The following is a 24921-nucleotide window of genomic DNA, read 5'->3' on the forward strand; positions in this document are numbered from 1 at the left end:
GGGTTCCCAGAAGTCGGCAGAATTTCCTACTCGGCAGGAAGGTTGGGGAGGTAAGGCAGAGTAGTGTGGGGCGGCCCGAGGGGGTGGGAGAGGGTCGGGCCCACGCTGCGCCTGGGCTGGGACTGGTCCCACCGGTGCAGGGTAGCAGAAAACTCTCCGCACACTCACCGGACCTGGGCTAGGACTGGGTCTGGGGGCTCCTGGAACTCAGCAGGCTGTGTGATTTCTAACACTTTCTTTTTCAGTCAAAATTATATGATGGGTAATGTTTTTATTTAATTCACAAACAAGAGTATAGGTAGATATTCACAAAAGACCACTTGCATGACTGCTTTAGAATGTGAAAAGTGATGGAATAAGTATTTTTAAAGTATATTGAGAGCCAGCGAGATAGCTCAGCCTTCTAAAGTGCCTGCTTAGGCAAGCTTAGGCAGGCAGAGAGGACAGCCATTCAATTCCCAGCAACAAATATCTTGACAGTCCAGCCCTCAGAGCAGGCTGAGCCAGACCCCCACAAAAAATGAATTAAGAAATAAAATAAATAGAGTATACTAATATTACCATAACACAGACAACTTATTGTGAAATCAGAAGAAATACACACAACAGAACTTTTCCATCATTTTGATATTTGCAAACGTAAACACAAAATTTATAAACTTCTCCATTTTTAATAGAAAAGAAGGATGCTGATTTTTGGTGAAGGAAATGTTAATTATGTGGCCAACATGACCTTTCTACCTTTTGAGTGTTTCAAAATGTAGTCAAAAGGCATATCAGTCTCTCAATTTTTTATAGAATACAAGAATACAAATTTCCAGTGAAGGAAATATAGTTTCCATGTCCAAAAATCAATAGAACATTTATAATCATAATTTCCTATTGTTGTAACTACAGCATTCATACCACAAAGTTAAGGCATCTCTTGTACTGCTCCCTTCCTGGCTCTCAAATTGACTATGTTTACTATGAAACATTTAACACTTGAAAATGGGCATGAATGTTTCAGGGTATACAGAATTTATAAAAATATTAGTGACAAACAAAAGGTACAGAAACCAGTAGGGAGGTTCCGGACTGAAGGAGTCTAAACAAATAAAAATGAAGAACAATATATCTCATAGTAGCCTGCATCTTTTACAAGACATAAAAAATGAAGAGTATGATTTATTGAAAATGAAATAACACTGACACTCAGACCCATCACCCAAAGCATGACTATCATCAAGCAGTCAACTAATAACAGATGATGGAGGGACCATGGGGAAAAAGGAGCCCTCTTACAGTGCTGGTGATAGTTCAGACAGGTTCAAACACTATGGAAGTCAGAGTAGAGATTTCTCAGAAAACTGGGCTTGTAATTTCTACCTAACCAGCTACTGTGATCCTGGGTAATTTTGCAAATAAAATGAAAACATTATACAAAACAAGCATATGTGCATCGATATTTATAGGAGCATAATTTGTCATAGCTAAATCTTGGAAATAGTGCAAATGCCCATAAACTAAGGAATGGATAGAGAAAATGTGGTATTTTATATAGTGGAGTCGTACTCTGTAATACAAAGGATACATTTGAAGCTTTTACCAATAAATTGATGAAACCAGAGATCATAATATTAAGTGAAATAAATCAGAGCTGCGTGTGCAAACATACTGTATACCTACTGTAAGAACACTAAAGAATAAATAAATAAATACGATCTGAAAGGTATGATAGCTTCTCAGAAAAGGCAATGCATCTGTTCAAAAGGAACGAGTTACCAGGATGACGTGAAGGACAGGATCAAGATGGGTGGTGAGGAATCTATACATCTAAGTGAGTGTGCAAGGATGGCTTGAATAATTGTACTGTCGATTTCTGCTGGTCTATGGAAAAAAGGAAATAAGGCTTATGGATTTTTTCTTTTTATTTTCTAATTTACTATGCATAGATTTGGTAACGTACACAACTAACTTGAAGCCAACACAATTTACAATACTGTACAATTCATAATGTTTTCTTTAGTGAAATTTTTACCATTTCTATCTATTTTATTATTGTTTTTATTTTTTTGCAGAACCGGGGATTGAACTCAGGCCTTTGCGTTTGCTAGGGAAGCACTTATTCTACTGAGCCCTCTCCCTGGCTATTATTGATATTTTGTATTGTCCTTAAAAGTAAAAATGAATGATTGATAAGTTCACAAAATGAATACAGACATAATACAAAATTAGATATAATGAATACAACAGTGCTACCATTACCTATAAGTTTATGGCTAATAAACCAATAATTTCTCTTAGTTTGGTCCTCCATCTCAGTTATCTGAAGGTTGATTAAAAATTCTTATTATTTTTAATTATAAATCTAATTTCTGTAGACATATTGCTATAAAACATAAACTTTGAAGAACACGATAATTCATTAAAAATATTTTCTGAATATTGAATTTCCTTAAGATTTTTATACACAGCTTATTTGTTCTAGGAGATAAACATGCCATTAAAATTTGTAGCATGCTTCACTTACACTCAAAGATATATCTGTAGAGAAAACAGAGTGTCATAAATGAAAATGGAAAGTGACTCTGAGGAGGGACATAGGGGAAAATTCGTGAAACTCACTTATTCATTTGATTACTGGCAGTTCTTACTTGCCAGTCATGGAGCAAACAATGGGTGAGAGATTTGCCTGCACCGCCACAATTTATTGCCAGCCCTCTTCACTGCTTGGCCCTCACACACCTGCGTCAGTCCCCGTCTACCAGTGACGCACTCTCTGAGCCCATTGTTACCTCACTTAAGGAATCCAAGCATTTACAGGGACCTGACTTTAGGAAGCAGATACAGCAGCACTGTAGTTGAGCCAGCTAGGACCTCTAGCTTCTCTAGCAGTGTCCTCTAAACAGGTAGCACTCTTCCAAACTGTAGACTCTCAAGCTTCCTGAATCACATCGCTGGAGGAGGCCTCAAGCCACAGGTGAACATAAAGAGCCAAAGTGAAACAGCTACAGACACCAGCTGTCTCCTTCCTCCATCTTCACTCCAGGCAACCTTTCCCACACCTTCCAGAACCAGAGAACAATTTCTTAACCCACGAACCCATCGTTTCAGCCTTTTGCTCTGTTTCTTGAAGCCTAACAACACCAACGACCTGGAACAGGCCCAGAGAATTGCGCCAATTTTGAGGTGCTAAAAATTAAAGAGAATGGCTCTTAAGCGAATTCAAAAAGAGCTCCGTGATCTCGCTCATGATCCACCATTCCATTGCTCGTCTGGGTCCGTAAGTGAGGACATGTTTCTCTGGCAGGGGACCATAATGTGTCCCAAAGACAGCCCCTATGAGGGAGGTGTTTTTTTTCTAAAATATACAGTTTCCTTCGAACTATCCATTCAAACTACCCAAGGTAACGTTCTCCACCAGAATTTTTCATCCAAATATTGATCGAAATGGAAATATCTGTCTAGACATCTTCAAAATCCAGTGGTCACCAGTGCTCATAATTTCGAAATTACTCTTATCCATCTGTTCCCTGCTGTGTGTCCCCAATACTGAGGATCTCTTGGTTCCTGGAATTGATAAGCTCTATTTGACGAATAGGAGTGAATATGACCAAATAGCTAGAAAACAGACAGAGAAGTTTGCCATGTGAGACTTCCAACCCAAAGCCATTTGGCAAAACAATAAAGTCAAAACTGTCTGTACGATTAATTGGTGGTCCCTTGTTTGCTTTCTTTTAAGGTACAACCTCACATATTGGTGGGTATATATATATCACATATTTCTTATTAAGTTATGTGTGGAGAGTTTTTTGTGGTCTATGATTAATGAGGGGAGTTTGGCTAGTTGGTGAGAAGCACGATGTGCCAGTGATGGGAAGATCTCTGGGATTATGAGGGAAAGAGTAAAAGCAATATTATTTTATTCTGGTTTTAAATATACAATTTCTTCATTGGTTTAAAATTGTAAAACTAACCAAGGACAAGAGCAGGTGGTAGCTTTGTGATAAAAATTTTATATGTGCATGGAAATGTTTTAAAGGTGGACATTTCATGATGTGGCAACACCTAGGAAAACATCACTGAATATTATACAGCAAGTTAGGGACCGGTGTTACTTTTACAGAACCCGTTTTTAGAAGTTTTGGATTGCACCAAAATTATCGTCCATTCATAACTTCTATTTTGAGGTACTTGGTTCAAAATGAAATGCATTAGAGCTTTTAGAAGTAAATTGTTTACATTTCATTATTCTACTCCTTTCATTCTTATGTGCCCTTCACTTTATCCATCCTGCCTTTTTCTCCTCAATCCTTCTTCGTGTGACATGTAAGAGACCAGTGCCATTCTAGCACAGGTACTTACAAAAAATCAAGGGATATAGGAAAGTTAAAGAATTATTGATAGATTTGGTGAGAGCTGCCCACTTGCACAGGGGAGGACAACTTCAACAATGAAGAAGGTTGCACACCCTATTTTTAATTTAATTTGGGAAAGGCATCTGGAAACTTTATCCTAGGAAAACTTTCAACAGGTCATCCTGCATAATAAAAGCAGCATTTATCTCGATTATGAGGATGACCTTTGAAGATTGACATAATAAATGTGTTTTATGTGGGATTTGTCCTTGCTAGTGTTAGAGATTATCCTCAGAAAAATTAACTAAAATGTGTAAATATTTGTTTAAGTGGTTCGGAATTCTAGTGATCAAGATCAGAATAAAATAAAGTTTATTTGAAAATGTTGTTTTTCACTATAGGTGGGCAAAGAAAGAATGATTCTTTTCAAGACATGATGAGACTTTAGATCATGTGGTGGCATGTGTACATTTCTCCATAGTTTATAAGGTAAAAATTTTTTATTCGACGAACTCCCCTCAGATGCAATGCTACATTTAAAGATCTATAGTAATATAAAAATGATTCTCCACACTCCTTTGGTCTCCAGAGTGCTTCTCCACATGTAAACTGGACTCAAATTTGTCTTATTTACCCAAGAATAATTTGAATTCAAGCTTTCAAGTCTGGCCATTAACCTGTCACATTTTTAAAAGAAGGTGGTAGAATTACATGGAATACTGGATTAGAGACAGTGTTCTTGGTTAGTCATGAAACAGCATCATATGTACCTTTTATAGCTGTTCACTTTGCATGTGAGACACAGAGGAAGAGATGTAGATCTGCCCATGTGGATGCTTCACTGGCAACAGTTTTCTGTCACAGATGAATGGCCTCAGGGTTTCCAGGACAGGTAGAAAGCCCGCTCAAACTTTTCACAATAGGAAGTTCTTTTTATTCATCTAGTCAGGAAACAAAGAAATCTAAAATTTTCCCTGATGAGATCTCCTTTTCCAAAGGCTTCTTTTCTATACAGGTTAGGCTAAGAATTCTTTTAAAAGAAAAAGCAATGATAATGGTACTGAATTTTAATAAATGCCATTTACCTACTTAACAAAGGACCAGGAAATGTATCTGCAAGAAGATGTACATTATTTAGGTTTTTAAAACTTTAGTGGTCCAAGATAATTGCTGTCACAACACGTACAGAAATATAAAGTTGAACTGGACTGAGTTAGTTTATGTATTTCGATCTATCAACTAAGAGTGTAAAAATGAGTTTAGGAAAACACCTGTGGAGATTGACTAGGTGGGAGACACCTGTATTCCCAGTGCTTGGAGTCTGAAAACAAGAGGATCACTACAAGTCCAATTTGTGTAGTGAGACCCTGTAGACCCTGTATTAAATTACATAGGAACAAATACATGTGTGTCTAGAAATAGCCCAATTTTCCTTCATGAACTTATAAATTGTGAATATCTCATCAAATAAGCCGATTTTTAATATCCATACCCATTAGATACCATTTGCAAGGCCTAGGGAGATGATAAAATCTGAATGTTCCCCCATTGATGTGCTGTAGTACTAAGACATGGGGTCGTTGAAAGTTAAGTCAGTTCATCCCTTCTGTTCTTCTCCACAAACTTAAAACACTTGTATGTCATTTGCAGTATTAGTTTATTTATAAGTGTCAAATTTTCATACTTTAAGCTTGTGTGCTGACACACAGTTCTCCTTTATTTATTGAATTATTTTTATTTTCTGTATTTAGGATAGTATCTATGGGGTCCACAACATCTCACTACGAAGATTGGACTTATAGTGATTCTCCTATTTTCAGTTTCTTAAGCGTTGAGTTTTCAGGCATGTACCATGACAACCAGTCTCAAATGTGATCTCATGGAGACCCATGGGAAGGGCTTTCACGACATACAAGGGACCACACCCCGGCTGATGCTGAGCTCTGCCTAACCAGATGCTTTAGTTCACTGAGCTATCAGGAGAGACCCACAGTTCCCTTTTGTGATTCCCCCTGTTCCTCTCTTTGCCTTGAGAGACTTCAGCAAGAGTAAACAAGGCATCACCATGCATGAATGTTTATCTTGGAGATTTCAACATATACAACAGCAGAATATATATATATATATATATATATATATATATATATATATATATTGAACGATCCAGTTTAAGGGATTTTCTTGTAGCAGAAAAAGCAAGTAAGGATTTCTATGTGTAAAACATAAAAAAATAATGTGTTAATATTTTGAAATACTTCATAATTGAGAATTAAATACTGAAAACATTGTTTTCATACCACAGTTACATTTTCTTCAAACATAAAATTTTCCTTTACCTGTGTTTTCTGGTAGTGCTGACAAACAACAATGATACATAATTTGACTATTCGTTGACCTTTTAATATTTCCTGAGGCTAAACATGTTACTGATTATTTCATTTATGAAATTTACATGAATTCTACATTAATTTCAATCAAATGAATGAATTTCATTAAAATTGTCATGAGTGTCAAATATTAGTATAGCATGAAAATAGAACTATAGGATCAGGAATATGTGTAGCTGTTTGAGTATGTCCAATTTTTTATTAGCACATGTTTCCAGTATATGAACTGTTTATTTATCTTAGTGTCTAGGTGTATGGCCTCATTCAATCATGGGATAGAGTTCTAGAGTTTGTGATTAAATCGTCATCCACGGGGATTCTGGGTGTGAGCACTGCTGAAATTACAGATGTGAGTAATATAGGACAACTGAGGCAAGTAGCCTGAATTGAACGTAAGGGAATCGACTTGCTCTCTGTAACCATTAGTATTCTTACTCCTCCCTTTTACTCTTGTCGTTTTGTTGTATTCTGCCATCATGAACTGCTGACATTTGCCATGTGAGAGTCTGCCTTGGGCCTAGCTGTGTATGAACTGAAACCTCCACTGACTATGAGCCAAACAAACCATCTCTTTCTTGTTTCTGACTTTTGGATATTTGTCTCAGCAATGACAGAAAATTAACCAAAACAGAATTTGATACCGAAAAATTGGGGAGTTGCTGTACATAAACCTGGTCTTGTGTATTGCAAGCTTTAAATAGCATATTTGAAGCAATAGGAAAGCTTTAGAGATGTTTCCTACAAGAGAAGCACTGGAACAACTTCAGCTGTCCTGTATGGAAGACTATGGTCAGAGCCCAGAAAACCAGAATGCTGATGCAATGCCCAAATGTAAAGACCACTCTGGGGAGGTTTCTGTTCTGAAGAATGACTGCAATGGTTGTTCTATTCCAGATGATGTGTACTTTGTTTTCTCATAAACTGTGTCTGAATTTTGCTCATTAACACAGATATTCTTTGAGCGTTAGATTAAGCATGATGGATTGCTTAATCTTGCAAATGAAATATCAAAGCAGTCAAATTTTGAGTCAGTGTCCTGGCTATTGTTGGTGACTTTTAGTCAGATTTAGGTTGAGAATCAAAAATAAAGAGCCCAAAAAAACCATTTAAAATGTTGTGAGTGTGTTGAGAAAGGAAGCTCCAATAGAGCTGTAGAATGTAAAGATAACACTGAGAGGATGTCCATTTCCAAGAAAGAGCAAGAGAAGTATAGCCTTAGTTCATCACGGTTGCTGTTCACCCTTTGCAGTCTCAGAATTGTAAGGTGAAGGGCTTTGCAGTGAGGGGAAAGCCGCAGAGCCTTATGTTCCAGTATGGAGGCATTGACCACACCAGTTACATAATGAGCTAGCATAGAGAATTTATTCCTCAAAATCAGTGTTACAGTGCTCAGCAATCCAGGCACTCCACCCCTATAGACAAGAAAAAGGAAAATATTGCTAGTGCCCCTGCTTGCAGCAAACGTTGACATCATGCTTGTAGCTTCTGTTCTGGGTGCATTTAGAATGGAGTGTTCTGATGGTAGGGAGGCTTCCACCTAGATTTCATAAAAAGACATTCAAGGCCAGTCAGTTTGTCTCTGGTGGGCAGTGTGTAACTTTGTGAGTGAGATGGTTATTCACTGGAAACCCCAGAATTTTGGAAAAGTCAGAAATGTGGATCATATAAGGGAAGCTGAAAGGAGGGTGAAAACACAGTTTGAGAGACAAGTCATGGAATGTACAGCCAAAACTGTTGTTAGTTTGAAAACAGGTATGGATTTTTGGAGTTCCAATTTTGCCTTCAGAACATAATGTTTGCCCTGCTGGTTTTGGAATTGTGTTAGTCACAATGCTTTATATTCCCCATGCTGTGTGTAACTTTCGGAGTTGTAATGTTCATCTTGTGCCACTGAACAGTGGAAGTGTTTATCCTTTCAATTGTACTGTGGCTCATAGCAAAAAGTTTGCTTGAATTTTGGAGAAAACTTGGTACTTGGACTTTTCAGCAATGTTGAAACTATTAGGACTTTGTCCACCTTTGGAGAAGGAATTAAAATATCATTTTCACAAAAGGCTGTGCATGAGACTTTGGAATTCTGGGGGCAAAATATTATGATTTGTGTCTACTTGTCCCTTCAAAGACTCATACAATCTTGGGGTGAAATTCTAAAATTTGTGATTAACTCCTTATTATAGGTGTGAGTGCTTCTTTGATCATGAACATAAGTGCTGCTAGGATTATGGATGTGTGTGCAACACCCAGCCTTGGGCCAATAGGCTGAATGCTGCATAAGGGGGACAGACATTCTGTCTTTAGACATTGCTGCTGTTATTCCTTGCTTTTGCTCCTGCTGGCTTGTTGCATTCTGTCTCCATGTTCTGCTTATTTCACCAATATTCTAGTCTGCCTTGGAACCAAATTTGTATGACTGAAATCTCCAACAACTGGGAGGTAACTGAACCTTTCCTACCTTATTTATATGTATCAGGTATATGTCACGGAGGGAAGAAAATAGTAAAGAAGACAACCTTGATTCATTTTTATTTCCCTCCCCTTCGCCACTCTCTTTTTACGCTCTGGATGTACATATCCTTGCTCATTTTGATCACTATTTTTTCTTTTATAATTTTTTATAAGTTTTATTGTGAAACAAATATTAATGAGACAATTTTAAAACAGGATAGTAGGACAGCTACAATAATTAATATATTGCATATTGTTTTCATAGAATTTATTCATAGTACATGTTGCAGATATGATATCCTGTCCAATCATTGTTAGAACAAATCTTATTTCTAATTAAGTTAAGAGAAGATAGCTTTATATTTACCCTATTTTGTATATAAATCTAAAAAATTGTTCTTCATTTATATCCCCTTTTTTATTTAGTTTTGTCAGAGCTGAGTAATCAAATGCCATTTAAATGTTGTAGATGTGTGAATTCAGCAAAATAATCCAGTATTGTCCAGCAGTTGTAGTGAGATTTCCGCAGGACTGTGCAGATCTCAGAAGTCATCTGTGAAATTGCTAGGCTAAAGATATTGTTCCCTGCTCTTACAGTACTATCTACCACTATCTCTGTTTGTTTCCTTTTTTCCCATAATTTAATGAGAAACCAATAGCAATGAGACAGTTTCAAATCAAATTGTTGGGACAGTTTCAATAATTAACCAACTGCATAGTGTCTTGCTAATGGTGATATAATATACAAGGTTCAGAATGATATCCTATTTAAAAACACCATTGCAATAAATCCTTCTATTCATTGAATTAAGAGAATGTAGTTCTATAACTCCTAAATATTTTGAATAAAGAGATAAAAATGCTCATTCTTCTGTATCCCCATTTTCTGTTTATTTCCATCATTTAAATAACGTACGTGTGTGAATTCAACAAAATATTCCAAAATACTCAAGTAGCCCATTATAGTATTGGGCCTTCAGTTGAACTGGCAATCTCAGAAGTTCCCCACAACTCAACATAACTACATGGCTTTACTTCTTATGATTATTTTTTATATATTTCTGCTGGACAGTTAAGAAGAAGATAAAGCAAGACCTATATAACAAGAAATATAACTTTTGTATATGACAAAGAGAGTTAAATCCCCTCAGGATATTTCCTGAGTTGCAGTAGCTCCGATTGTAGATCCTTTCTCAGTGTCAGCCATGTGGATTAGTCACAGACCTTGCTTTGCCAATTAGCTTTCTGTGAAATACTGAGAAAAAGTTTTCTCTCCATATGACTCTCTTTAGGCACACTCTGCATAACCTATCACTTTCCTCTTTGGCCTCACAATCTCCTTCATTAAAAGATTTGGGACAGAACTGAGTTACAAGATATTACATTACAGTTTCCCATATGTCCTGATTCTTAATTGAACTTGGAAGGCTAGGGCCAAAATATTGGCTTTCCTTGTGGCCTTCCTTTTCTCTAATTTTTGGTTTGCAACCTTAGGTTGTTAACCCCCAGAAGAGAAGCTTATTATTGCTAGCCTTCAATCTAGGCTGTTGAGCTTAACCTCACTATCAGTCTGAATAACAAACATCTTAGGTATAACATGGAACAAGTATATTTCAAGTATTGAAAGCTTAAATTTTAAGTCCCTATGGAATATGATGAAAAAATTAAAAAAATTAAAATATATTTAAAAAATGGGAATAAACCATTATATACTTTTACACATAAGTTTAGAAATCTAACCATATAAAGCATTGTACCAGGACAGTCTGACAACATTCCTTTTCTGTTCTCCTGACTTCATTCACTAGTCCTTTTCTTTTTAAATGAACATCTATCCAAAAGACAGCAAGTTAGCAACCGTCGTGTCATAACAAGCAGCACATATGGAGAAGACCATAATGACAGGCATTCCAAATACTCATTCAACTATTAAAGATTGCCATTTTCAGTGCAGTGGCTTTGTTCACATGTGTAACTATATCTAGTTAGTCATGGTGAGTATCCTTCCATTTAACTGCTATATTTGAATATTTTCTGATGATTCTCAGGATCATTGCCTTCCCCATCTTGTACATATAACTGTATGGCTTACCTGTATCAAGATTACTAGTTCTTCTCCTTGCTCTCTCTTCATTGTCTAGTCCTCAAGTTCTTGCATTCCTTTTAATTGTGTTATACATTTTTATTTGTATTTCTTCTTTTCATTTCTTCTACTAGGAAGACTATACGACATTTACACATGAAGTCTGCTTTATTTCCCCTATAAATATATCCTCAAGTGGCATCCACTTCAATATAATGGCTTTGAGTTTATCATTCTTTATAGCTGAGGAATACTCAATTGTAAAATATAACACATCTTTTTCATCCATTCCTTTGGTGACAGGCATCTTGGTTGCTTCCAATATTTGGCTATCACAAATTGTGCTTTTAGAATCATATTTACATATATACCACTATGATATGATGTTTTTGTATTCTCTGGGAAAATTCCATGTAGGGGAATAGCTGGAATGAATTGAATTCCATTCTTGGTTTTCTAAGGAGTCTCCACGACAAAGAGCAAATAATGAATTTCATGATGACAAAGCCAACCTACTCAGACTCCTAAAACATGTTCTAAAGAGGGACAAAAATGATCAGAATTCTGTGAAAGAAAGGAGAAAGAATGCACTAAACAGGGGAAACAATTAAACACTGGAGAAATATGAGTATGCAAGAGCAGGTAAATAATTTGTTGTCCTTAAATCAATACATCTCTGAAGTTGAAAAGATATGTATTGAATCTATTCAACTTCAGACAGATGCTATGCTGTACCTTGCTGTTTGACAACCTGCTTATTTTTTTCCCACTCAGTACTGCTGTAGATATGTAGCATAGTTTATTTACATTTTTATGGCAGCTATTATTTCTGTACTTGTGACATTACTTTGAGCATGTATATTTTTTCACTGTTATTTTTCCTTTTCTTTCTTATTTTGAGTGATGTAAAGGTCTTTTAAAAGTGTATTTGATTTGGGGGCCAGGGAGATGGCTCAGTAGAATAAGTGCTTCCATGGCAAGCACAAGGGGCCTGAGTTCAATCCCCAGTTCTGAAAAAAAATTGATTTGGTAGCAGTTTAGATGTTACACAATTTATGACCTCTCTCTTGGGTCTTCCTCTTAAATATTTAGTAAATTTATATATTTAGCAATGTTTAAAGTTTATCAGAATTAATGTCCTTCTGCCCAAAATGACACTTTTTCTGGCTTATAGTATTTTATTCATACTCAATTTCAATCTCTTCCAAATTGGTCATAATAAGTGTGTTGGCAATTTTAATTATTTGTAGATAGTTTTCATTTAATCGTAGGAATATTTCCCTGTTCTTCTAACTCCTTCCTTTTGAGTTATGTTTCCATCCTGCTATACCATAGTTTTTAGCGGTCACTTCTGTTCTTTGTGTGTTAACAATGTCTTTCTTCTTTTCAGTCTGTTTGGAAGATAATGTACTTCTGTATAGATATCCAGGCTGTACATCTCTTTCTTTCTTTCTTTCTTTCTTTCTTTCTTTCTTTCTTTCTTTCTTTCTTTCTTTCTCTTTCTTTCTTTCTTTCTTTCTCTTTCTTTCTTTCTTTCTTTCTTTCTGTACTTTGAAACTCATCAAATACTCCACATCAGTTTTTATCATAACAATCTACATAGTAATGTGTCTAGAATTTAGACATAAGTATAATTCTTCTTTAGACATAAGTATAAATCTTCTTGTCTTTGTCAGCATTAGTATTTAGAAGATGAGACTGCATTTTATTGTGATATAGTGATATTTGTTGATTGATTGTTTTGTGCTACATTGTTTGGTTCTTCATTAAATGAATTTAAGAGCCAAAAAATCAATACATTTCAATAATAACCATCAAAGTAAATGGAATCAATGCTCCAATTAAAACAAATGAACTGGCAGAGTAGATGCAGAAACACAATTAAACAATCTGCTGTTTATAAGATACACACTGAACTGAAAAACAAAATACATAGACTTAAATTCAAAAATTGAAAACATGACTACACATTTCATCACTTCACAAAAAGAACAGAAGTAGCAATCCTATTCTCAGACATTCTCAACTTCAAACCAAAAATGACCTAATGAAATAAAGAAGGCCACTGTATACTGATTAGCGTTAAAACTGAAGAAGAAGAGGTAACATTCTTAAGTTTATGCACACCAAACATGGAAGCACCCAACTATACAAGATTAATCTTAATGGATATGAGAAATCTGATATCCAATATCACATATTTAACAGGAGAACTTAACATTCCTTTATCCCAAAATGATAGGTCAAGCAAACACAAAATTAACAAATATCTAGCACAACTGAAGCAGAGCTTCAAGCAATGGGCTTAGTGGAAATATGTAGAATGTTCCAGCAAAAGATAGCAGAATATGCATTTTTTGTAGTTGCACATAGGTCATTTTCAAAAATAGACCACATACTGGTGCATAGGTCATGCTGAAGTATATGAAAGAAAACAGAAATTATCCCATGCATATTTTCAGACCACAGTATAATGAAACTAGAAATAAATCAGACAAGAACACAGAAAAACCCATAAACACATGGAAATTAAACAACACCCTACTCAGGAATCAAGGCGGCACAGTAGAAATTCAAAAATATCTACAATTCAATGATAATTCAACCAAAACTTATCAGGACTTATGGGATGCAGTGAATGCAGTTCTCAGAGGGAAATTCATAGCTGTGAACTCACACATTAGGAGAAAAGAACAGGAACAAATAGAAATCCTTATGATGCACCTCCAACATCTAGAACAGGAAGAAGAAACCAAACACAGAGAGCAAAGAAGGGAAGAAATCATAAAAATTAGAGCAGAAATTAATTCATTTCCGGTGAATAAAACAGTTCAAAGAATTAACGAATCAAACCACTAGTTGTTTAAAAGATTAAATAAAATTGATAGGTGACTAATTACCCTTATAAAAAAGAGGAAAAACAAATTCAAATACAAGCAATAAGGAATGAAAAGTGTGTAACTACCACTGACCCAGTGGCAGTGCAGAAGACTGTCAAAATCTCCTCTAAGAATCTTTACTCTCACACAATAGAAGACATAAAGAAATGGACAGTTTTCAAAAAGGTACAAATTAGCAAATCTCAAGGAGATACAAAAATTCTAAATAACTCAATAACAGCCAATGATATAAGGAATGTAATAAAAAGCATATCATCAAATAAAGTACAGGTCCTGCTGGATTCACTGCTAAATACTACAAGAAATTTAGTGAAGAAATAATCTGTATGCTTCTCAAACTTTTCAATGAAATGGAAAAGGAAGCAATCCTCCCAAAATCACCCATGGAGTCAAATATTATACTGATAGCAAAACCATGGAAAGATGCAACTAAAACAGAGAACTACACAGCAATCTTTGTCATAAACAAAGATGCATAAATCCTCAATAAATTCTAATCAAATAGAATACAGATAATCATCAAGAAGGTATTACAACATGACCAGGTAGAATTCATTCCAGGAATGCCAGGATGTTTTAATATACGCAAATCTATAAATATAATACACTGTATCAATAAAATGAAATCTAAAGTCCACATGATCATCTCAATGGATGTAGAAAAGTTTTGACAAAGTCAAACACACATTCATATTCAAAGTCCTACAGAACACTGGAATAAAAGGCCTCTAATGCAATAGGATAAAAGCCATCTATGACAACACAATGGCTTTTATACTTCTAATTCAGGAAAACCTGAAATCTTTTACTCTTAGATGTGGTACAAGACAAGAATGTCCTCTATCATCACTTGTATTCAAAATTTTTCTTCAATCATTAGACAACACCATTAGACAAAAAGAGAAATAGAAGGAATAAGAAAAGGTAAAGAAGAAGTTAAACTATAATTACTTGCAGAAGATATGATATTTTACTTGGAGGACACAGAAAACTCCACCATGAAACTACTAAAATTAATACAGAAATTCAGTAGCATAGAAGGATACAAAGTCAATACCTAAAAGTCATTAGCATTCCTCTACGCAGTTAATAAACACACTGAGAGGGCAATTATAGAAATAATACCATTTGCAGTAGCAGTGAGGAAAATAAAATACTTTGGAATTAATCTAACTGAAGAATCTGTGATCTTTTCAAGGAAAATTGCAGTAGTCTTTAAAAAGAGATCACAGGGGATTTCAAAAAAGGGAAACACTTTGAATGCTCCTGGATGGGAAGAACCAACATTGTGAAGATGGCCATACTACCAAAATTGCTGTATAGATTTGACGTTATCCGCATGAAAGTACCACCATCATGCCTCCCACACTGAGAGAAATCATTCCTAAAATTTACTTGGGACCAGAAAAGACCTAGAATAGCAAAGGCAATCCTGTGCAACAAAGACAAATCAAGAGGCATTACAATTCCTGACTTGAAATTACACTACAAATCTATTGTGATAAGATCAGCATTGTACTGGATGCAAAATATACCTGAAGATCAAATAAATAGATTAGTAGATGCAGAGGAATCAACAAACACACTCAGTAACCTGATATTTGACAAAGATGCCAAATACACTTGCTAGAGGAAAGATAACCTCTTCAAAAACTAGTGCAGTAAAAACGGGCCCTCTACATGGTGAGAAGTAAAACTTGACCCAGATCTATAACCATGCACTAAGCTAAAGTCTAAGTGATTAAAGATCTAAACAATAAAACAGAAACAGTAAATCTCAGGGAAAAGTATGTAGGAGGAATTCTTGAAGACGTAGGTGTAGGCAAAGTGTTCAAGAATTAACAATTGGTATGTCCTTCTATTGAGAAGTTTTTGCATGTCAAAAGAAAGTACCAACAATGTGAAAAGACAACCAACAAATTATGAAAAAATATTGACTAATGAGCACTCAGAAAAAGGTCTGCTTTCTAGAATTTATAAAGAACAGAAAATCACTAATGCCCCAAAATTTAAAGAACCAATCCAGAAATGGGCATTCGGGATGAAAACACACTTCTCAGAGGACAAATTTAAAGAAACAAATAAATATATGAAAAAATGGTCCACATCACTAGCCATTCATGAAATGAAATTAAAACAACACTGTGATACTATCTCATCCGAGTAAGAATGGTATCATAAATAACTCAGGCAAAAACAAATGTTGGAAGGGCTTTGGCAGAAAGGAACACTTCTCCAGTGCAGGTGTGAATGTAGACTGGTGCAAACATTATGTAAAACAGTGTGGAGACACCTTAAAAAAACTAGGAATGGAAATCCCATTCAACTGAGCTGTACACCACAGAATTTTCCCAGAGCATCTTAAAATATCATATCATAGTGATACATGTGTACTTGTTTTTATAGCAACACAATTTGTGATAGCCAAATCTTGGAAACAATCAAGATTCCTGTCACCTGAAGAATGGATTAAAAATATGTGTTGTTTTTATTCAATGGAGTATTTCTCAGCTATAAAGAATGATAAACATGAGTCTTTTATATTTAAGTGGATGCCACTTGATGATATAAGTGAAATGAATGAGATGTACATGTATAAATATCATATATTCTCCCTAGTATAAAAAATAAAAAGAAGAAATACAAATAGAAAGATATACCAAAATTAACAAGAAAGCGAGAATTTGAGGATTGGACAAGAGACGAGGGAAAGGAGAAAACTTAGGAAACACGACAGGGGCAAAGCCACACATTTATGTAGGCAAGATTCAGTAAGCCAATGATCCTAAAAAACATCAGAATCTTTTCGATACAAGTTACATGGTAAGATTCTTACACTGTCTGTAGAGAGCTGCAAACAGCCGCGCCCCAAAGATGGCACTGGCTTCCTCTTCCCACCCCCTGCAGGTGAGTGCTCTATGTCAGTCAACAACTCCATATAAGGCTGGGACCAAGGCCCATGGTCTGCTTCCGCCTACCTGGACCTTTGGGCAGCGCTCATGTGGCACTCCGCGATAGGCTGCAAAAGGGGATATATGCCGTAGAAAAGCCCCAGAAGAAAAAGAAGAAGCTTGTAATCAGGGGCCTAAATAAACCACTGAAGGAAGAGCTGTGTGTTGCATCTCCTTGCTGGCGAGGTCACGTGCAACCAGTGGTGACCCGTACGGGGAACCCTTCAGTCAACGTCTCAGAACTTGCAGCGGTCAGGGGGTGCACCGGTAAGTCCCCTGGTAAATTGGGGATCCGCGACAAGAGCGGAGTGTAAGTCCCCTGGTAAGTTGGGGATCCACTACAAGAGCAGAGGGAAAGGGCTTTTCTCTGTATATAAAGAGAGAGCACCAAGGTTCGCCAACGAGCGAGCCAGGTTCGACGAAGAATGAGCCTAAAAGTGAAAGTAAGACTTGTATCATGGGCGCTTCTAGTTCGCACCCAATTCTTTTGGCTCTACAAGAGCTACTTCATTCTATAAGGTCAATTTGGAAACTAGGCAGCGGCTGCCTGGAGGACTGTTGTTGTAGTGAGGCAGTGGAAAATGGGAAGGCCGCTCTCGAACAGTTGCAAGAGGAAAGGTCTAAAAACGTGGCTAGTGAAAAGGCTCCCAGTGAGAAGGAAAGGAAGTGGAAAAAGGAGGGAGCTAAACCAAAGAAGAAGTTTTACCCTGACCTCTCGGAGTTGGAATCTTCCAACTTGCAGAGCGGTTCAGAGGAGGACTGTGCTCTTGCAGAGGCACTCAAGCAGTTAAGCATGACGAGGAAGAAACTAAGGAAGGGCCATAAGCCATCTTTAGGGCCTTGGGTGGAGCCTACTGTCCCACCCTCCTTCGGGGATACTGAAGGGGTTTCCCTCTGGATGATCTTTTCACCCAGGGGTGTGGAAGACGGTCCAGTCGGAGCTTTCTTGGCGTATCCTGTTTTTCAGGATGCCCAAGGTAATAAATACCATGATCCCCTGGATTTCAAGAGGATAAAGTCCTTGGCTGAATCTGTTAGAACCTACGGCGTTTCAGCCGCATTCACTGTCTCCCAGGTGGAAGCCTTTAGCCATTACTGCATGACCCCTGGGGATTGGAGTGGTGTAGCCCGAGCGTGCTTGAGCCCTGGGCAATATCTTGATTGGAGAACCTTTCTAATTGAGTTTGCAGGTGAGGAAGCAGCTGCCAATCAAGCTGCAGGTAACCCTGCATGGGACAGAGATATGCTGTTAGGTCAAGGTCTCTTTGCTAATCAGCAGACGGGTTATCCAGCTCAGGTCTATGCGCAAATCAATGGGATTGCCATCAGGGACTGGAAATCCTTGCCAATCAGAGGGGAAGTAGGCGGTAACCTCACAAAGATTATACAAGGCCCTACTGAGCCATTCTCTGATTTTGTAGCTTGGATGGTAGAAGCTGCAGGGAAAATATTCGGGGATGTGGAGCATGCCATGCCTCTGGTCAAACAATTACTATTTGAACAGTGCACCAAGGAGTGCCATGCGGCTATCCTTCCTTTTAAGGGTAAAGGACTGGAGGCATGGATGAAGGTATGTCGGGAGATAGGGGGACCCCTAACCAATGCCGGCCTTGCAGCAGCAGTGGTGCAACTGACTCAAGGACGCAAAGATAATAAAAAAGTACCAGGTGTGTGCTTCAGGTGTGGTGAACCTGGGCACATAAGGAAAAACTGCCCAAAGAGGGACAAGAGCTCTGCTCCCATAGGTGCACGTCCAGCACCACCTGGGTTATGCCCTAGATGCAGGAAAGGTAGGCACTGTGCCAAGGAGTGCCGGTCAGTGAAAGATGTGGATGGTAAGCCTCTAAGCCAGGATTCCGCAGGATCAGGTCCAAAACACGGGTCATGGAGCCCTCGACCCCAGGGCCCTCAAATATATGGGGCAATGGAGAACATGCATGGAGAACAGAAACTGGAGTCCTGGCCCTCCCTCAGACATCCGGGGAGCTGAGTAGAGCCACACCAGGCTCTGCAGGGTTAGACCTCCGTGCCACCACCAGACTCGTATTAACACCACAAATGGGAGTCCAATTGATGGACACGGACTTTACAGGACCTTTAGACAAGGGTACTGTAGGCCTCCTTATAGGGAGGTCTTCCTCCACCTTAAGAGGTCTGCGTGTCCACCCCGGAGTCCCCCTTTTTCTTTGTAGTGTGGAATGGAACTGCGGGAGGAGAGGGTAAACTAAATTGTTCAGTTGATAATTGCAGCTTAAGTAATTGCTGGACCAAATATCATACTCATGCTGTCATCGTGCGCATTCCCGCCGCCATGCCAAAGCCAGTGGAGATAACCCCAGAGCAGAATCGATTCCAGCTCCAGCTGTTCCGGGAAAAGCGAGATTTTGGTATCACTGCTGCTCTACAAGTGCAAGAGACTTTGAATGGACAAATACATTTTGGAATCCTATCGCTTAATCAGCAAACTGCTCTGTTGCAGGAGAAGGTGGACATCCTACACATAAGGCAAAAATTAATGTGTAACTTGGGCTTCTCTGAGATCTGTGTTACCTCGGCAAAAGTGCTTAATGCTAGCGACCAACTCCGGGCCCTCAACAAATAATTGCGTGGGCCCTGGAGTGCTTCTTTTGTTAACTATACCCAGTAGTTGAGTCACGTCATTGCCGCGGTTAATGATACAAGGGTACCGCCTATGGGTGCAGAGAGCTTATGGCATGCAATAGCTAAGGCTGCAGGTTGGATAAAATGTTGGTCAGGCTCGATGGCATTGCTGTTATTATGTTGTGGGGGCATATTCTTTGGGTTTTTCTTGCTTCTGCGCTACAGACGTCATCTTCATCAACAGCAGATGTGTGTCAAACAGGCGTTGATGGCATTGCAGCCACCACCTGATGCTTAGGTCTGGATTTCCATGATAGATGGGAGTCCCTAAAATGCTTGTGGTGGCTAGTCACCGGAGTGCCAGTGACACGCTTGCCCTACCGGATCATAACGATCTCGTGGCGCAATCATAGCTGCCCCCAGTCCTTATAACCCTCTGGAACTAGTAGCCCCTTGAGAAAGGCACAGGGTGCAAGGCAAAGCACTGCACTTGGAAGCCACCAGAGTTGGGGAATCCAAGAAGAACATGCCTGATTGCATGTGGGTTCGATGCCTCACTATCCCACCTCTGAGAAAAAGGGTATCGGGTGAGGTGGGCGCCCTCTGGGTGGATAACACCTGGACGCACATCCTGCTGACATCCTAATGCACAGCAGAGATCTGGCCACTGTTCTTACCTGTTGCTTTTAAAACGAAAAAGGGGGAGATGTAGAGAGCTGCGCACAGCTGCGCCCCAAAGATGGCACTGGCTTCTGCTTCCCAGCCCCTGTGGGTGAGTGCTCTATGTCAGTCAACAACTCCATATAAGGCTGGGACCAAGGCCCATGGTCTGCTTCCGCATACCTGGACCTATGGGCAGCGCTCACGTGGCACTCCAGGATAGGCTGCAAAAGGGGATATATGCCATAGGAAAGCCCCGGAAGAAAAAGAAGAAGCTTGTAATCAGGGGCCTAAATAAACCACTGAAGGAAGAGCTGTGTGTTGCGTCTCCTTGCTGGCGAGGTCGCACGCAACAACTGTCTAACTACATATGATATCTGTGAACTGAACCACTGAACTGAAGTAATCAATATGTATTAGAAGGGTCACAATTGCAATGCCTGTCATTGTGGTCTTCTAAATACCTACTGCTTATTATGACACACCAGTTATTGCCATACTATCTCTCAAGTAAATGGTTCTTTCTTTTAAAAAATGTTAATCAATGAAAAAATGTTCAGGAAAATGTGTCAGAGGACTATCCTGCTATGATGCTGTATAACAGTTAAATTTCTAAATTTCTCTGTAAAATATGTAATCATTTAATCATATTTTAAAATATTTTTATTATTTTTTAGTATTTTCCCCATATTCTGAAGAGACTTAAAGTTTAACATATTGATAATAGACAGAAAATACCTGCTCTATGTTATGCCTAAGATGTTTGATACTGAGATAGATATTGAGATTAAACCCAAGTGCATATATTGTTGAATTATAAAAAGCTTCATTTCTGGAGGGTTTACAGCCTACCTTTGCAGACAAAAATTAGAGAAAAAGAAGTGCTATGTGACCATTTGCTGTCGTGAGTTCTCTCTGGTAGATGATAGTTTAAAAAGGAAGTGTGTGGTGAATGAAAGCAGGAGACAAGAAACAGAGTGTTGCAGAAATGTCCCGCAGCAACGTTGTATATGGTGAGATTTCTGGACTTATGTGTAAACATATATAATTCTTCATTCCTTTTTTTAAAACGTATTTTAATTTTTTAAATTTTTTGTCATATTCTGTAGGGACTTAAAATTTACTGTGTCAATACATTGTGAAAAATGTCTATTCCACGCTAGAGGTATATTATGCTATACCTAACATGTTTCATATTCAGACAGATAGTGAGGTTAAGCTCAATAGCCTAGGTTATATGGTAATAACAATAAGCATGTCCGCTGGAAGGTTAACACCCTAAGTTGGCAGACCAAAATTAGAGAAAAAGGAGGGCCACAAGGAAAGCCAACATTTTGGTCCAAGCGTTCCAAGGTCAATTAAGACTCAGGACATATGAGGTCTTGTACTGTAATGTCATGTAACTCAATAGTGTCCAAAATTTTTTGATCAAGAAGATTACGGGGCCAAAAGGAAGGGGATCAATGATGTAGAGTGTGCCTAAGGAGTATGACATGGAGAGAAAACATGCTATTCAGCCAAACAATGGCCATGACTCATCCACATGGCTGACACTGACAGAGGATCAACAATATGTTGTACAAGGTCTCAGGCTAAATCCTGAGGGGATTTCACTCACCTAATCGGATCCAAAAGCTACAATTCTTGTTACATATGTCTTGCTTTATCTTGATCTTAACCATCCAGCAGAAAGTATAAAAACAAAGTATAAGAAGTAAAGCCATGCTGTCAGATACGGCTGTTCGGGAAACAGGTTAATAACTTCTAACATTGTCAGTCAAGTGGAAAACCCAATAATATTATTCATTACTGGACTACTTTGGAATATTTTGCTGAGTTCACATACTTGAAATATTTAAATGACAGAACTAAACAAAAAAGAGGATACAGATGGATGAACATTTTCTATTTGCATACTCAAAATGTTTAGGATAGATATGTAGCTACATGCTCTTAACTGGAGGAATAGAGAGATTTATTCTAATACTGTTTGTAAATAGGATATCATGTCTGCATCTTGAACAACAAATAAGCACTAGGAAGTCAGTATGCAGTGTGCTAATTTTTGGAACTGTCCTACCAATTTGATTTGAAACTCTCTCATTGCTAGTTATTTCCCAATAAAATAATGGAAAATAAACAGTAGTACATGGACAGCCAACATTTTGTCAGTAGCCTTTCAAGGTCAGTGATGTCTCAGTACTTACAAAAACCTATAATGTAACATCATGTTGCTCACTTGTGTCCCAAATTTTCTGATAAAAGAGATCATGAGGCCTAAGTGCAATATGATCAATGACGTACATTGTGCCTAAGGAGCATCACAGGGAGACAAATCACTCTCAGGCTTTCACAGAGAGCAAAATGATCAAGCAACGGCCATGATTCATTCACAAGCCTGACACTTACAAAGGATCTGCAAAGTGCAGTACGAGGTAACTGGATACAACCTGAGGGAACTTGACTGCTACTATGAGATACAAAAGATACATTTCTTATTGTGTAAGTCTTGCTTTACCTTTTTCTTCACAATGCAGCAGAAAATTATAAAAATGAGGTATATTAAGGAATGTCATATCGATATGCTGAGCTGTCAAAGGTTCAAGTCAACAACTACTGATATTGACAGTCCTAAGCATAACCCTCTAATATTATGTACTAATGGAGTATATTGGATTATTTTGCTGAATTCATGTACCTACAATACTTCAATGGCAATGAATTACCCCGTCCCACAAAACTAAACAAAAATGTGGGGATACAAAGCAAGACCATTTTTTGGCTGTATATAAAATAGAGAATAGATACGCAGCTACTTTCTCTTAATTCAATAAGAAGAGTGATTTATACTAACAGTATTTTGACAGGATGTCATATCTGAATATTGTGCTGTGAATAACCACAACAAGGATAACAATATGCAATATATTAACTGCCTATTAAACAGCTTTGAAACTGCCTCATTGCTGTTTCTCAATAAAATTAATAAATATGTAGAAAATTTAAAAAACAGTAAAATCCTCAACTCCGAAGCTTCCTCAAGATCACGTGCATCTTCAGATAGTATAACAGGGTAAGCAGCCCATGGATTTCATTTTATTAATTGCATGACTCACAAACTGATTTAAGGACACCAGACATGTGGATACAATGAGATTTTTGTTGCTGTATATCCTGTAGTCTTTAAATGAAGTTTTGCTAGAGGAAATGTATCTGTTTATAACAAAACCAAATGGCCATCTCTGTTTAGATTAAGAGGTAATACCAAGTGTGGGATTCATGTTTTGATTGGCCACTTGTGGTGTGACTTTCATGATCCGAGGCTTGTCTATGATTCTAGTTGTACAGTTGCCCTTTTCTATAATCACAATTATCCATGTTTAGTGACCTTCACCATATCTCTGGAACTTCATGTTTACACATATCCCAGCAGCTTGCTCACGTGGTAAACAGATTAGCTGGCCTAGAGATATGTCCAGACAGGTCCCAAACATGAGGCCAGTCATATTTCCACAGGCCCTGCTCATGCAGCTATATTTGCTAGCACAGGAAAGTTGTGAATCACAAATGATACCTCATTCCTCTATTGCTTGGCCAGGTTCTGGGCATGGCAGAAAATCCTAAAACCTGTCATGGCAGTGGCCGCATGAATGTTGAATGTAGGCATAAGGCCTGCAACTACTCAGTTGAGCAGCAGCAAGTTCATCACGGATTTTTGGTATGCCTACTCCACATCTTGTGTGATCCCTAGTTTAATTTTCTCCACTCCTCAAGAGTGTGTAGCCACTGGGGTACAGCAACATCCACTTTCATACCGAGGTATTTTCTTAACCCAAGAACATCTCCAGGTACTGCATTTTCTGGCATGACAAATTCACTGGGTTGGCAGACTGTTGTAACAACTCCGCCAAGGGCAATCCAGGAAGTTAATACTGTGTGGCCAATTGTTATAGATATTCCTGCTTCCACTGCTGCATCTTTAGAACCCTGTATTACTATGAGTGTCACTTTATTCCTTTCCCTGTCAGTCATTTTATTACTGACTCCAAGGAGCATCAGCATATTTTCATATTCTGTAACACTCACTGCATACAGGTCACTGAGGACATTGGCACATGCTATCTTACCCATTGTGTAAGGGTCATCCACAATAGGAAAAATGTAATCTGTGGTTTGAACCAAGGAAAAATCAATATGCCTCAGAGAAATGATGCAAGTATCCATTCCAATGTTTGATAGGTCTTGATGGCCAGACAGCAGACATTAAAGTTTCTGAGATACAGTTATCCTAGCACCTCTTTAGATAGAATACATCAGCAAAGGTATGTATCCTCAAAAGCTGTTCGGGTTCATGCTTCAATTAGTACCATCAAGTCTTGGCATAACAGCTCCAAGAATCTGCTCAACTTTTAGGAAGTGGTTCTCTTGTAAGGATTCCAACAGTTTCTGCAGGACATCTTGAGGCACTTTCCATTGAGTGCCCTTTAGTTCAGTGAATCTGCTTAGCTGGAAGCTTTTATCCAATTCATAACATTCTGGGTTAAAATTTTCCCA

At 38.0% G+C, this 24921-nt stretch overlaps 2 pseudogenes; one reads left to right on the forward strand and one right to left on the reverse strand.

The window, feature by feature from the left end:
* Window positions 1-3190: 3190 nt before the first annotated feature.
* LOC101564091 lies at window positions 3191-3635 on the forward strand (annotated as a pseudogene).
* A 19983-nt stretch (window positions 3636-23618) lies between these two features.
* On the reverse strand, window positions 23619-24921 carry LOC101564493 (annotated as a pseudogene).

The sequence above is a fragment of the Octodon degus genome, unplaced genomic scaffold, assembly GCF_000260255.1.
Source record: "Octodon degus isolate 3935 unplaced genomic scaffold, OctDeg1.0 scaffold00103, whole genome shotgun sequence".
NCBI classification, from domain to species: Eukaryota; Metazoa; Chordata; class Mammalia; order Rodentia; family Octodontidae; genus Octodon; species Octodon degus.